General features: G+C 38.7%; 1 protein-coding gene and 1 pseudogene across 2 annotated transcripts in view; one reads left to right on the top strand and one right to left on the bottom strand.

Annotated features, from left to right (window-relative positions):
- Positions 1-12,706, top strand: part of Pde4d (phosphodiesterase 4D, cAMP-specific) — a 1,420,835-nt gene that overhangs the window by 253,238 nt on the left and 1,154,891 nt on the right. The gene's annotated exons all lie outside the window — the stretch shown is intronic.
- Positions 11,752-12,512, bottom strand: LOC105992412 (annotated as a pseudogene). Its single transcript, XR_001175406.1, has one exon. The product of XR_001175406.1 is annotated as an ADP-ribosylation factor 4 pseudogene (transcript).

Genomic DNA, 12,706 nt, shown 5'->3' on the forward strand with positions numbered 1-12,706 from the left:
ATTTTATTGTAAAAATACTGTACAGAAGGGTTACAGTTACATGAGCAAGGAACCTTCCATGCTTTTGGCTCAGAGGCTAGCTTCGGACTGGATCTCCCCCCAGAAGCCATTCCATCCTGGTGTTTTGCTTCAAGTCTCTTGGTGTGGATGCTTGTTGTTCACATTTCTATGGATCCTTGGCCTCCACAGTTATTCAAGGAACAAAACCCAATGACAAAGAGTCAGAGTTAGGACACTACTCGTCCATGTAGCAGTGTCCCTCTTACAGGAAAAATCAGTGCTTTCAGTCCCAAATTGGTACATTATATTATCTCTTCATCCCTCAATGAAAAAAAAATGTTGGGGAACATGAAGACATTTTTCTCCTTTTGATTTAATACATAATATTCTGCAGAAGAAAAATTCCAAGCATGCTAGCTATCTAGTATTATCTGAGCATCTATGAAGATAGTGAATAATATTAATGCATTTTCTCCTCATAATTGAGTCTTTGCTAGAATGCCATTAGTACTATTGTTTCAATTTTTAAAAATAACACCAGGTAGGATTTTTTTCCTTTGAGATTCCTTCTAATTGATCAAATAGGGATAGCCCAATGCTCCAGAGCAGACTCAGCCCTTTTAAGCCACACCCATTTTGAAGCCAGCCAAGGAAATGGGCTTGTGCTGCAAGAAAATATTTGTTGGCCCATCGTTATTTTAAGTGCTTCCGAGAGACTACAGAATAAGAGAAGAAAGCAACAGTTCTCAGCCTGCCTGGGGGATGACGTGCGTGCGTGTATGCATGTGTGTGTGTGTGTGTGTGTGTGTGTGTGTGTGTGTGTGTGTGTGTGTGTAATCCAGTTAAGAAAGAAAACATCTAAAAATAAAATGCACTTACTCAGAACCTCTAGTGTAAGGTGCAAAGAGCCTGTTGAGGAGCCAAGATTAAAAATTAAATGGTTGAAACCTGCAGAGCAGCTGTCATCAGCAGAACCGAGTGCTCTTCTGGCTATCTTTGTGTCATCTGATTAATTTCAATGAATTGACTTTGACTACTAATGTCCTTTGGTCTTTTTGTTGCTGTCCATAACTCATAGTGACCCATTTGCTGATGAGTTTTCCCCTCTCAGTATAATGATTGCTGGCCCTTCAATGAGCTGGATGAATTCACCAGTGTTCACAGTCCCCCAAATGGCTTCTGATCTGTTCATCATTCTAGCCAAGTCCCAAGGGTAGGAAATCAAATTCCCACTGTAATTTGCCCATATCATTACTATAGCTCATACCTTGAAATGTAGTGTGGAATAGGAAAGAGAGTTATGAATGAGATAAGTACTATTTCAAATCTATCAACTGAGAAGAGTCTATGATGGAAGAAACCAAAAGAATTCAGTAGACAACTTATCTTCTGATTCCTGGTCCCTAATATTTTATTTCCATTCTTCAGTCCTTCTACCAAAAGATTGCTTATGCCGACAGGAATCCTAGCTACTCAGGAGGCTGAGATCTGAGGATCACCATTCAAAGCCAACCCAGGCAGGAGAGTCTATGAGACTCATTTCCATTTAACTACTTTACTCTAAAAAGCTAGAAGTAGAGCTGTAGTTCAGGTGGTAGAACGCTAGCCTTGAGCAAAAAAAGCTCAGAGACAATGCTCACGCTCTGAGTTAAAGCCCCAGATGGTGCATGCATGCACACATACACACACACATACAAATACACACAGGAATATTCTATTGTATGTCTCCTTGCTATATGCTTCAATAACTCCTTGTTGGTGAATCTTTAGCTAATGTTTGACTAAGAAAGTGAAACACTGAGTGAGCTATGGAATTGTATTGAATATGCAGATGTGAATGAGATATATTTGTGAAAGAAAGTATTTTGTTTATAGGTAAGACATATATACATATATGGTAACATTATATGCTTCACTTTCATAACAATATCATTTTGATATCCATCTGCTATGATTTCAACATGGTTTGTGACCCCTGAGGTTCCATTGTAATTAAAGATAGGATGCCTGGGGTGGGGTAGAGGGTTCTTAAGTCATTAGGAGATAGAAGGAGTCGGAGTTTTGAGTAAGTTGGAGTTTTGAACTACCCCTTGGTAGTTCTGCTGTGACATCTTGATTTCTCATAAGAGGATTGTTAGCTCTCTTGTGTTTTATTCTCTGATCCTGTGTGAAATGTGACTGATTCCTCCTTCATAGGCTCTCACCATGATGTTACCTACTGCCCTCACCAGAGGCTAAATCAGCCCAGCCCAGCTGTCTTAGGCTGAACTTAGAACTCTTTAATTATAAAAAATTTAAGTAGCTTATGTCAATTATTTTGAACAAAGACAAAGTTGACTTGTATTTCATATGGTTTAAAAATTTGTAAATAGCGGGGTGCCAATGGCTCATGCCTGTAATCCTAGCTACTCAGGAGGTTGAGATCTGAGGACTGAGTTTTGGAGTCAGCCCAGGCAGGGAAGTCCCCCAATTAACCATTAAAAACCCAGAAGTAGTGCTGTGGCTCAAATGATAGAGTGATAGTCTTGAGCACAAATAGACTCAGGGACAGTGCCTAGCCGCTGAGTTCAAGCCCCACAACTGAAGAAGAAAAAAAGAAAATAATGTTAGAAAATGAAGAAGGCTGAAGGACACAAAGGCCCACCTGTACAAGTCCATGCTGCATCGAGTTAAGCTGGATGTGGACTTACCTGGTCAGTAACATCTTCTAGTTAACTCTAGAGATGTAGTTCTTCATTTATTAGGGACTGAAGTAGAGAAGTAGAGAAATTTTTTATGTGTAATGGGCAACCAAATGAAAAAAATCACTTAAATAATGTCATTGCTAAATTGTTTTGATAGTCTTTAAACAAATGAATCATAAAAATTTGTAAGTGAAAAATCATGCAAGCTACAAAGAATTCTCACAGTAATTTGAGTTTTTAGCAGAATAAATGCATCAGGTGATTACCTGATAAAATAGGTATTCAATATTCAGAATACATGTAGGCAAACTGGAAGAAAGCCTTATATGTAAGCAAAAGAGGATTTTCAACTGTGAAATCCAGTAATCAATCCTATCAGAGTACTTTTGAGTCATCGTTTTTCTCACACTATCTGGCATTGTGAATACTTTTAATAGCCCATTAAATTAGGTCTGTGATTTCCGACCTTTACTCTCCTAATACCATTTCAGTTTCAGCTTCAGTTTCTGGAATATTAAGGTACATGGTTTCTGCTTTATTTAGAAGTAGAGGAGGGATGAAAGTGGTAAATATATGTTAATTTCTATTTTCTCATTCCATTCTATTGTGTAAATGAATTTATTTTCAGGAAAAAAGGTATCCTGACTTATTTATATGTGCAGATGCCTTTTTGGAAAATAGTTGCTGAATATTCATTTAAATCCTATTTCTTGCGACTTTCTATCAGCATGGTACTGTTTGATCTAAAGTGTGTGAGTTCTTAGAGCTGAGGAATAACTTGGTGACATTTTAATATCAACTCCCCTCCTCATTCTGTTTGCATATTACATGCTGGCCAAATTTGGGACATCTTTTTTAAACACAGCATGTGCTGGTAAGTGAATGTGACACAACTTGTCTTTTTGAACCAACAACATTTTATATAAACATGTGTAATGTTTTGTCCTTGAATGATCCATTGCATTGAGAAACCATAAAACTAAAATTTTTGATCACATCCTGGTATTTTGGTTGCTCTTGATGTTGATTTTGACCTAAACACTTAAGAAAACATACCTGCCCTTTGTAGGAATGGAGCTAAGTGTTGCAGAAATTACATTCGCATACCATTAAGGCTTGTGGTCAATTTCTCCCTTAAGGGTTGTAATCCCCTTAGATAACTTCCTCTTCGGGGACTTGCAAAGTGTAGAAATCTGGAGGAAGGGGCCCAGCTGCAAGGATGAGGACTTATCTTCCTCAAAAGAGCCACCTCACAGGGGGCCCTGAATGGCCATTTCCTGGTGTAGCTCAGGCCTGCCTCTTATCAGTTGCAGTCTGAGAGGAGACTGAGAGGAGCTTTGTAGCTGCTGACCCACGTATTCATTCTCTAGTGGTGCTCCTTGTATGGTGAATACGAGATACTCTTGATCAGGTATGCTGCCATTGTCTTGAGGGTGATTAGGGAACATGCTATGGGACATGGGACATGCCAGTGTAGATTTGGGGAGATTTAATTTGGAAGATAGAGTCATTTCATGTTGGAATCAGAATCAGGCAGGCGAGATGATTTTGGTTACAGGATCGACCAAGGTCAAGACATGGAAGCTTCCAAATATACTTGTCTGGAGGTCAGGTATTAGTGAGACAAGTATTTTGGTTTTGGTTTTGTTTTGGAATGAGATTAGAGTGTTGGGTGCTGGTGAATCACATCTGTAAGACTAGATCTGAAGACTGAGGTTCAAAGTTAACCCAGGTAGGAAAGTCCGTGAGACTCTCATCTCCAATTACCCACCAAAAAGCCAGAAATGGAGCTGTCACTCAAATAGTAAAGTACTAGTCTTGAGCAAAGGAAGCTCAGTGACAGTGCCCAGGCCCTGAGTTAAAGCCCTAGGTCAGGTCCAGTGCACACCTAAATGAATGAATGAATGAATGAATGAATGAATGAATAGAGGTAATGGAAAAATTGTGAATGTCCAGGCTTTTCTCATCATCTCCTTTGCTAACACTGGAGATGAAGTTACCATTGTCTCACAACCTGGCAAAAGCAATAGTTTTCTAACTAATGGGTCCATCCTGCCTCCTGGAGGATGACTTCCACACCATTAAAAATAAAATCACCTGTTTCCATTTATTCTGTGCCCAAATTTTCCAAGGACCTTTCATCTCCCTAGGAATGAGATTAAATATTTCTAGCTTGGTCTGCATAGCTTTCTTGGGTCCTTCTCTTTCCTAAATTTTCCTTCTTTCTTCTTCTTCTTCTCTTTTTATTTTGTAAGTGGCATTGTGCTCAATCGGTAGAGCTCTTGGCTTGAGCCGAAGAGCTAAGGGACAGCGCCCAAGCCCAGAGTTCAAGCCCCATGACTGACAAAAACAAAACAAAACAACAAAAAACACAGGCACTTCTTCTTTTTTATATAATAGAGTTTTTTTCTTGTTGTTGTTGTCATTTGTCATGGGGCTTGAATTCAGGGCCTGGGGAATATCCTTGAGCTTTTTCTCTCAAGGCTCGCATTCTACAGCACCACTGAAGGTTTTCTGAAAGTTAATTGGAGATTAGAGTCTCATGGACTTTTCTGCCTGGGCTGGCTTTGAAAGGTGATCCTTGGATCTCAGCCTCCTGAGTAGCTAGATCTACAGGTGTGAGCTGCTGGTGCCCAGCTTTATAAATTTTATCAGCATAGCTTCATTGTATAAGAGAATGGGGTTCATTGTGACACTTCTGTACATATATCATATACTTAGGTCATATTGTCTGTCTCCCCTTTGCCTTTCTCCACCCCACACTTTCTCTCAGCCATTCAGATCCCTCTGCTGTGCCTTGTACATGGTTCTCAGAGCCTTTCCACATATGTTGCCTTCTGACCCGAATGTTCCTCCTCCAGATGTCCACATTACTCATTCCTCACCCCTCCTTTGCCTCTGCCCACATGGCACTTTAGAAGAGAAGCTTTTGTGGAATCTCTTCCTTTTTTAGAAAATAAAAAATAGCATATTTACACATGCCCTGTCTCTTTCCATTCATCCAGCACTTCTCTTCCTCATAGTATGGCCTATCATCCCTCCTCGTCTACTGAATTCATCACATGAAATCTCCTGTCGGTGCCTCAGGAACAGTTGAGTGTCCTCTATCTCATACATTTCAAAATAATAATACATTTTTCCATTTGTTTATTATTTGCATCACTTTCACGAAACTCCGTGAATCAAGTTACTTGTTTTGTTTTTGGCAAAATTCATTTAGAAAAATTATATTGAATTCATGACATGAAGAAATAAGTATATATATAATATGCAAATATATATTTATATATAATCCATGGACATGAAGAAGAAAAGAAACAAGGAAAGAAAGAAAGAAAGAAGGTAGGAAGGAAGGAAAGATTTGATAGTAAACAGAGGACACTTACATGGAAAATAATAGTTTTTTGTATGATTTGAAAAAGATTCTAGAAAAAGTTGATCAGAAGAGCTTCTGAGGGAGTCTTGAAAATAGAAGGAATCCACTGGGTCCCTGTGATTGTATTGTGAAGCCCTAGGTTACCTGTGGACTTTAATTTGATTCTTTCCATCTGTTTTGCTGAAACTGAGACTAAGATAAGTTTTAGATTGCATACTCTGTGTGTGTCTGTGTGTCTGTGTGTGTGTATACTGGTACTGAGACTTGAACTCTGGGGTTTTCACTCTTGCTTGTCTTTTGTACTCAAGGCTGGTACTTTACCACAATCCCACAACCCCACTTCTGGATTTTGCTGGTTAATTAGAAATAGGATTCTCACAGATTGTTCAGGATGGCTTCAACCCAATCTTCAGATCTCAACCTTCTGAGTAGCTAAACTCCTGGCTTCTATTTTTTTTTAAATTTTAGTTACCTATAGTGAAAGTATATAATGATAATTTAATGTGGTCTTACTTTCTCTTAGGAAACCTATTTGTTTTCTATTGATGTTGCAACAAATAACTACAACTAGAGTTATAACTATAGTTAGAAATACCTATAACAGCTATAAATTTAGAGAGTGGTTTGAAGCTTCACTAACTTCTGAAAATCCATACTTCAGAAGTCTTAACAATGGGCTCTCATGGATGGATATCGAAGTGTTGGCAGGGCACATTACTTTCTATAATTCTGAGGGAATCCATTTCCATGGTTTTTCTTGCCTCAGAAGCTGACCATATTTCTTGACTCTTGGCTTCCTTTTCTCTGTCTTGAAGATCCAGCAGTGGTGGGCTGAATGCCTTCATGTATTGATCACAGCTGTCCGATCTCTTTAGCATTGGTTGCTTACTTTTAAGCAGGAGTCTAAGGAGTCCTCTGAATAATCCAAGATAGCTGAACCATTTCTACAATTAGGTGACTGGCAACTTTAATTTTATGGGCAATCCTGATACTCTTTCAGGTAATGTAATACATTCTGTGGTTGTGGGGAGTAGAAGTGGACACTTTTTGGAAGCCATTGTTCATCTATCAAAGCTAAAAATGGTGAGCATCTTTTAATATGCTTATTTGCCATATTCTCTTCAGAAAAATGGCTTTGTGTTTTGACCATTTGCTAATTGGCTGCTTTTTGAAAAATTAAATTGCTATTTGAATTTTGAGAGTTTTTCCTGTGTGTAGTTTTTATTTTAGAAACAAGACCTCTGTCTGGTCTTTGATTTACAAAGCTTTCCCCTCACCCTATAGCTTGTGTTTTCATTCTTTTATGAAGGCCATTCATAATAGAAAAGTTCTGTATTTGGATATGGAAAAAATTTTGTTAATCTGTTTTTATTAGTTATGCTTTCATTGGCATTCTAACAACTTTTCACCAAGCCCCAAATCCTGCAAAAATTTATATCTCTTAAAAGTTTTATGGGTTTACATTTTAAATTTAAGTTTACTATCCATTTTAATGTTTTTTTTAATAAATAGGTGCCAAGTTAGGCCGTTTTTTTAATTTGCCTCCAGTGTCCATATGATAGGACCAGTACAAGCTGAAAACTGTACTCTATCCATAGAATTGCTTTCTGCCTTTATCCAAAATTAATTGGTCATGACTGTATGCAGGTAAATTGTTTTATTCCTTAAAAATAAAGATAAATGTGGGGCTGGGAAGGTAGCTCAGTGGTAGAGCACTTGCCTTGCATGCCTGAGGCCCTGGGTTCGATTCCTCAGCACCACATAAGCAAAAAGAAAAAAAGCCGATCCATTCATAGGGGCATCTGGGTTGATTCCATATCTTAGCTATGGTAAATAATGCTGCAATAAACATAGTTGTGCTGGTAGCTTTAGTGTGGTCTTGTTTGTAAGCATTTGGGTAAATGCCCAAAAGTGGGATTGCTGGATCATAGGGGAGTTCTATGTGAAGTCTTTTGAGGAACCTCCATACTGCTTTCCAAAGTGGTTGGACAAGTTTACATTCCCACCAACAATGAAGTAAGGTTCCTTTCTGTCCACATCCCCTCCAGCATCTGTTGTTATTAGAGTTCTTGATTTTTGCCGTTCTATCGGGGGTAAGGTGATATCTCAATGTTGTTTTGATTTGCATTTCTTTTATGGCTAGGGATGTTGAACATTTCTTCATGTGTCTATTGGCCATCCTTCTTTCTTCTTCAGAGAAGTTTCTCGAAAATGTGGTATATATACACAATGGAATTCTATGCCTCCATCAGAAAGAATGACATTGCCCCATTTGTTAGGAAATGGAAAAACTTGGAAAAAATTATATTAAGTGAAGTAAGCCAGGCCCAAAGAAACATAGGTCCCATGGTTTTCCTTATTTGCAATATCTAGTATATGTACTGAGTCAAGTGGAAAAGGTCAGATAATGTGATGTCAGGAAAATGAACCCTTAGATATGTATTTTAATGTTTTTTCTTTCATGCATGTGTTTCTAACGAATTTATAAGATTATCTCTTTGTTGCTTTGTATGTCCCTTCCCCACAGTATAACCCCTGCTTTCACTATATTTGATGTCAGTATAACTTGTGGAGGAGATGGGGAAAAACCAGTTGTTTAAGGATACAGGTGGATCTGATGCAACAATGAGAAGTACAAGTTGTCATGTCCAAAACGAGCTTTACAACGTCGGTGCAGGGGGGGGAGGGGGGGAGGGGAGAAGGAGAAGGATTGGGATGGGGGGGAGGGGGGAGGCTGGGAAGGGATGGGAAGGGTAAACAAAGGAGGAGGCTGCAATGCTTGGTAAGAAATGTACGCATTATCCTGCCCATGCAATTGTAACCCCTCTGTACAGTATGTTCACGAATAAAATAAAATAAAAAAAAAAGAAAAAAAGCCGAAAGTGGACTGTGGCTCAAGTGGTAGAGTGCTAGCCTTGAGCTGAAGAGCTGAGGGACAGTGCTCAAGCCCAGAGTTCAGGCCCCACAACCGGACCCAAAAAAAAAATAAAGATAAATGTACATATAACTAAAGTTTAGTAACACACAATAGTTTCACAAAAATTTTGGTTGCATTAAAATATTTTATAATAAGTGATATAAGAAGGAAGTATTTGCAGCTTTAAAGTCTAAAAATATAGGGTGATGATTTGCTGAGATATGAGTTCCAGGAGCCTGAAGAGTAATAGTTAAATGACTTTGATCAAGGTCATTTTCTTCCCTGGGCTTCAGTTTTACTTCATATGAACCAAGAACTAGATGATCCCTAGAGCTTTTAGGTATTCTGGTGCTTAAAGTGTGTATGGAAACTACTCATCAGTGAATTCAGTATAAGAAATGAGGGGACAGCTCTAGGCTGTCATTCTGGTTTAAAATCTATAAAAGAGCAAATGCATTTGCCCCAGAAGAAGGCTTTATAATTTCCTAAAAGCTCTTAGGATAAAAGAGCTACTGTCAAAGTACTTTGGAAAATTTAATTGTACCTATAATTAATCATAACAACATAGAATGTGCCATAATACAGTATTATGGCACACAATTGGGCATGTGATCTCAGTATTTGCAAGACTGAAGTAGGAGGATGTGAATTAAAGGCCAGCCTGGATTGCCAACCAAGCTACTGCCTCAAAATTCAAAAAATGATGGGAGAGAGGAAAGGTCACACACTTCTGGATTTTGTAGTGGGATTACTACATGATGTTTCTTCATATTTGATTGACAGAATATAAACAAGTATGACATATAAATAAGAAAATTATAATCAGTGTTTATAAAGTCCTATGCACTTAATAAGAAGAATTCCAGTGGAGAGTTTAACACTCTACAGAGTATTTATATTCTTGGTAGAAATAAACACACAGTATATTGATTATGAGATGATACCTACCACATGGATTTTAAGTAATAATTTAGCTATTACATTTTAAAAGGAAAACATTACATTTTGTTTACTTATTTATATGGCACTGACTTTATACCTACAGTACAGTAGAGTTTATGCTTTTTTGGTTAGAACAAATTAATTTGCTCATCTCCTTTGCTTCTTTTAACAAGTGTCAAGATTATTTTTGTTAGCAGAAGCTCTAACCTTGGTAAAATTATAAAGAACTGCCAAGTTCGTCTATCATATGTTATTGTATTTAGGTTTCAAAGGAAATCAAACTGACATTATTTCTATACAGTGACTTTTAACCCCCACAATATAGAATCAGGTGAAACTAATTTAAGTGATTTCTCCCCCCGAACCATCTTTATTAAAAATGTGTACTTGAACACTGCACTGGCAGTGTCTACCTAGGAGATGATTAGAAATGCAGAATCTTGGGCTAACACCCAGGCTTACTGAAGAAGTATTTGCATTTTTTTTGTTTTTTAAAAATATTCCGCTAAACTCAGGAACGAGACAAGGATGTCTACTTTCTCCAGTTCCCTTCAATTTAGTATTAGAATGTCTAGCTACAGCAATAAGACAAAATACAAACATAAAAGGGATCCAAATAAGGAAACATGAAGTAAAACTCCCGACTTTGCAGATGACAAGATCTTGTATTTAAAGAATCCCATGGACTCCACTCCCAAATTACTTGAGCTGATTTGAAACTTTGGCAAAGTAGCAGGGTATAAAATTAACCCTCAAAAATTAATGTCTTTCTGGATGCCAACAATGAGAAGAATGAGTCTGTAATCAGGAAAGCAACTCCATTCGTAATAGCCCCACAAAAAATAAAATACCTAGAAATTAACTTAACCAAAGAAGTGAAGGACCTCTATGATGAAAAATTTAAAAACCTGAAAAAGGAAATCAAAACAGAATTTAGAAAGTAGAAGAACCTCCCATGTTCCTGTATTGGAAGGATCAACATCATGAAAATGGCAATACTTCCCAAGGCTATCTACAAATTCAGTGTAAAACCTATCAATATTCCAACCTCATTCTTCAAGAAAATAGAAGAGGCAATACAAAATTTCATATGGAACAATACAAAAACCTGAATAGCAAAAACATCCTTAACAGAAAGAACAGTGCTGGAGGAACATCAATACCAAATTTCAAACTCCACTACAAAGCCATGGTAATAAAAACAGCTTGGTACTGGCACAGGAACAAACCTCAGGACCAATGGAATAGAATTGAAAATCCAGAAATGAACCCACAGACCTATAGCCATCTAATCTTCGATAAGGGCGCTAAAAAAAATAGAATGGAAGAGAGACAGCCTCTTTAGTAAATGGTGCTGGCAAAATTGGTTAATCACTTGTAGAAAACTAAAGCTAGAACAATGCTTGATAAGAAATGTATTCATTATCTTGCCCATGTAATTGTAACCCCTCTGTACAGTATTTTCACAATCAAAAAAAGAAAACTAAAGCTAGATTCTTATATATCACCATGCACCAGAATCAATTCCAAATAGATCAAAGACCTTGGAGTCAAAGCAGACACCCTGAAAAACATTACAGGATGGAATAGGAGAAACCCTTGGTCTCCTTGGCACAGGCCAAAATTTTCTTTTTCTTTTCAAGGTCCGGTCATGGGGCCTGAACTCTGGGCCTGGGCGCTGTCTCTCAGCTCTTCAGCTCAAGGCTAGTGCTCTACCACTTGAGCCACAGCGCCACTTCCGGCTTTTTTTTGCTTATGTGGTGTTGAGGAATCGAACCCAGGGCCTCAGGCATGCAAGGCAAGCGCTCTACCACTGAGCCACCTTCCCAGACCCATACTGTTTAATAACCAAGATGCAAACTAATTTTGTTGTAACAAGCCTAGACCAATTCTATCAAATATGTCATTGGTTAGATATCCAGATTCATTTAACGTTTTGAAAGCTCATTTGACAACTGGTCAAGTCCCTCATGCAGACCGGTTCCTTGGGTAGCACAAGTGGCTTGGACATACCATGTTCTGTTACGAAGAGACTGAAGATCTAATTTATCTGTCATTTCACTGATGGCCATATCATTTGGTAAATCCTGTTTGTTCGCAAAAAGCAGCAGGACTGCATCTTGCAGCTCGTCTTCCAAAAGCATTTTTTGCAACCCATCTGCTCCTTCCTGAACTTTTTCGCGATCATTGCTGTCTACCACAAAAATAAGACCCTGGGTATTCTGGAAGCAATGCCTCCAGAGAGGCCTAATTTTATCTTGACCACCAACATCCCATACTGTGAAACAAATGTTCTTATATTCTACTGTTTCTACATTAAAACCAATGGTAGGAATGGTGGTGACTGTCTCTCCTAACTTCAGTTTATACAGAATGGTCCTTTTACCAGCCGCATCCAATCCAACCATCAGAATGCGCATCTGTTTCTTGCCCAACAGGCGGGACAAGAGGGAGGAGACAGTGAGGCCCATGGCGGTGGTGGCACTTGGCCATGCGCACAAGAAGGGGTCTGGGCGGCCCAGGGCCTTCTCCTTTCACGCTCACGATAAAATGAGCTGAAGGGGAGAGAGAGCTGAGGAGAAAGCCAGCGGCTGAACCGCTCGCAGGCCGGAGTTAGTAGGGCAAGGATCTGGGCAACCCCAGCCCAGGTTTGCTAAGATCCCTGCTGCCGCCTCACAGATTCTGTGCTTTGGGTGCTGCCAGGGCCTGCGCCTGTGCAAAATTTTCTTAATAGAGACCCAGAAACACAACAAATCAAAGAAAGTTTGGACAAATGGGATTGCATGA

The sequence above is a fragment of the Dipodomys ordii genome, unplaced genomic scaffold (genome assembly GCF_000151885.1).
Source record: "Dipodomys ordii isolate 6190 unplaced genomic scaffold, Dord_2.0 Scaffold83, whole genome shotgun sequence".
Classification (NCBI taxonomy): domain Eukaryota; kingdom Metazoa; phylum Chordata; class Mammalia; order Rodentia; family Heteromyidae; genus Dipodomys; species Dipodomys ordii.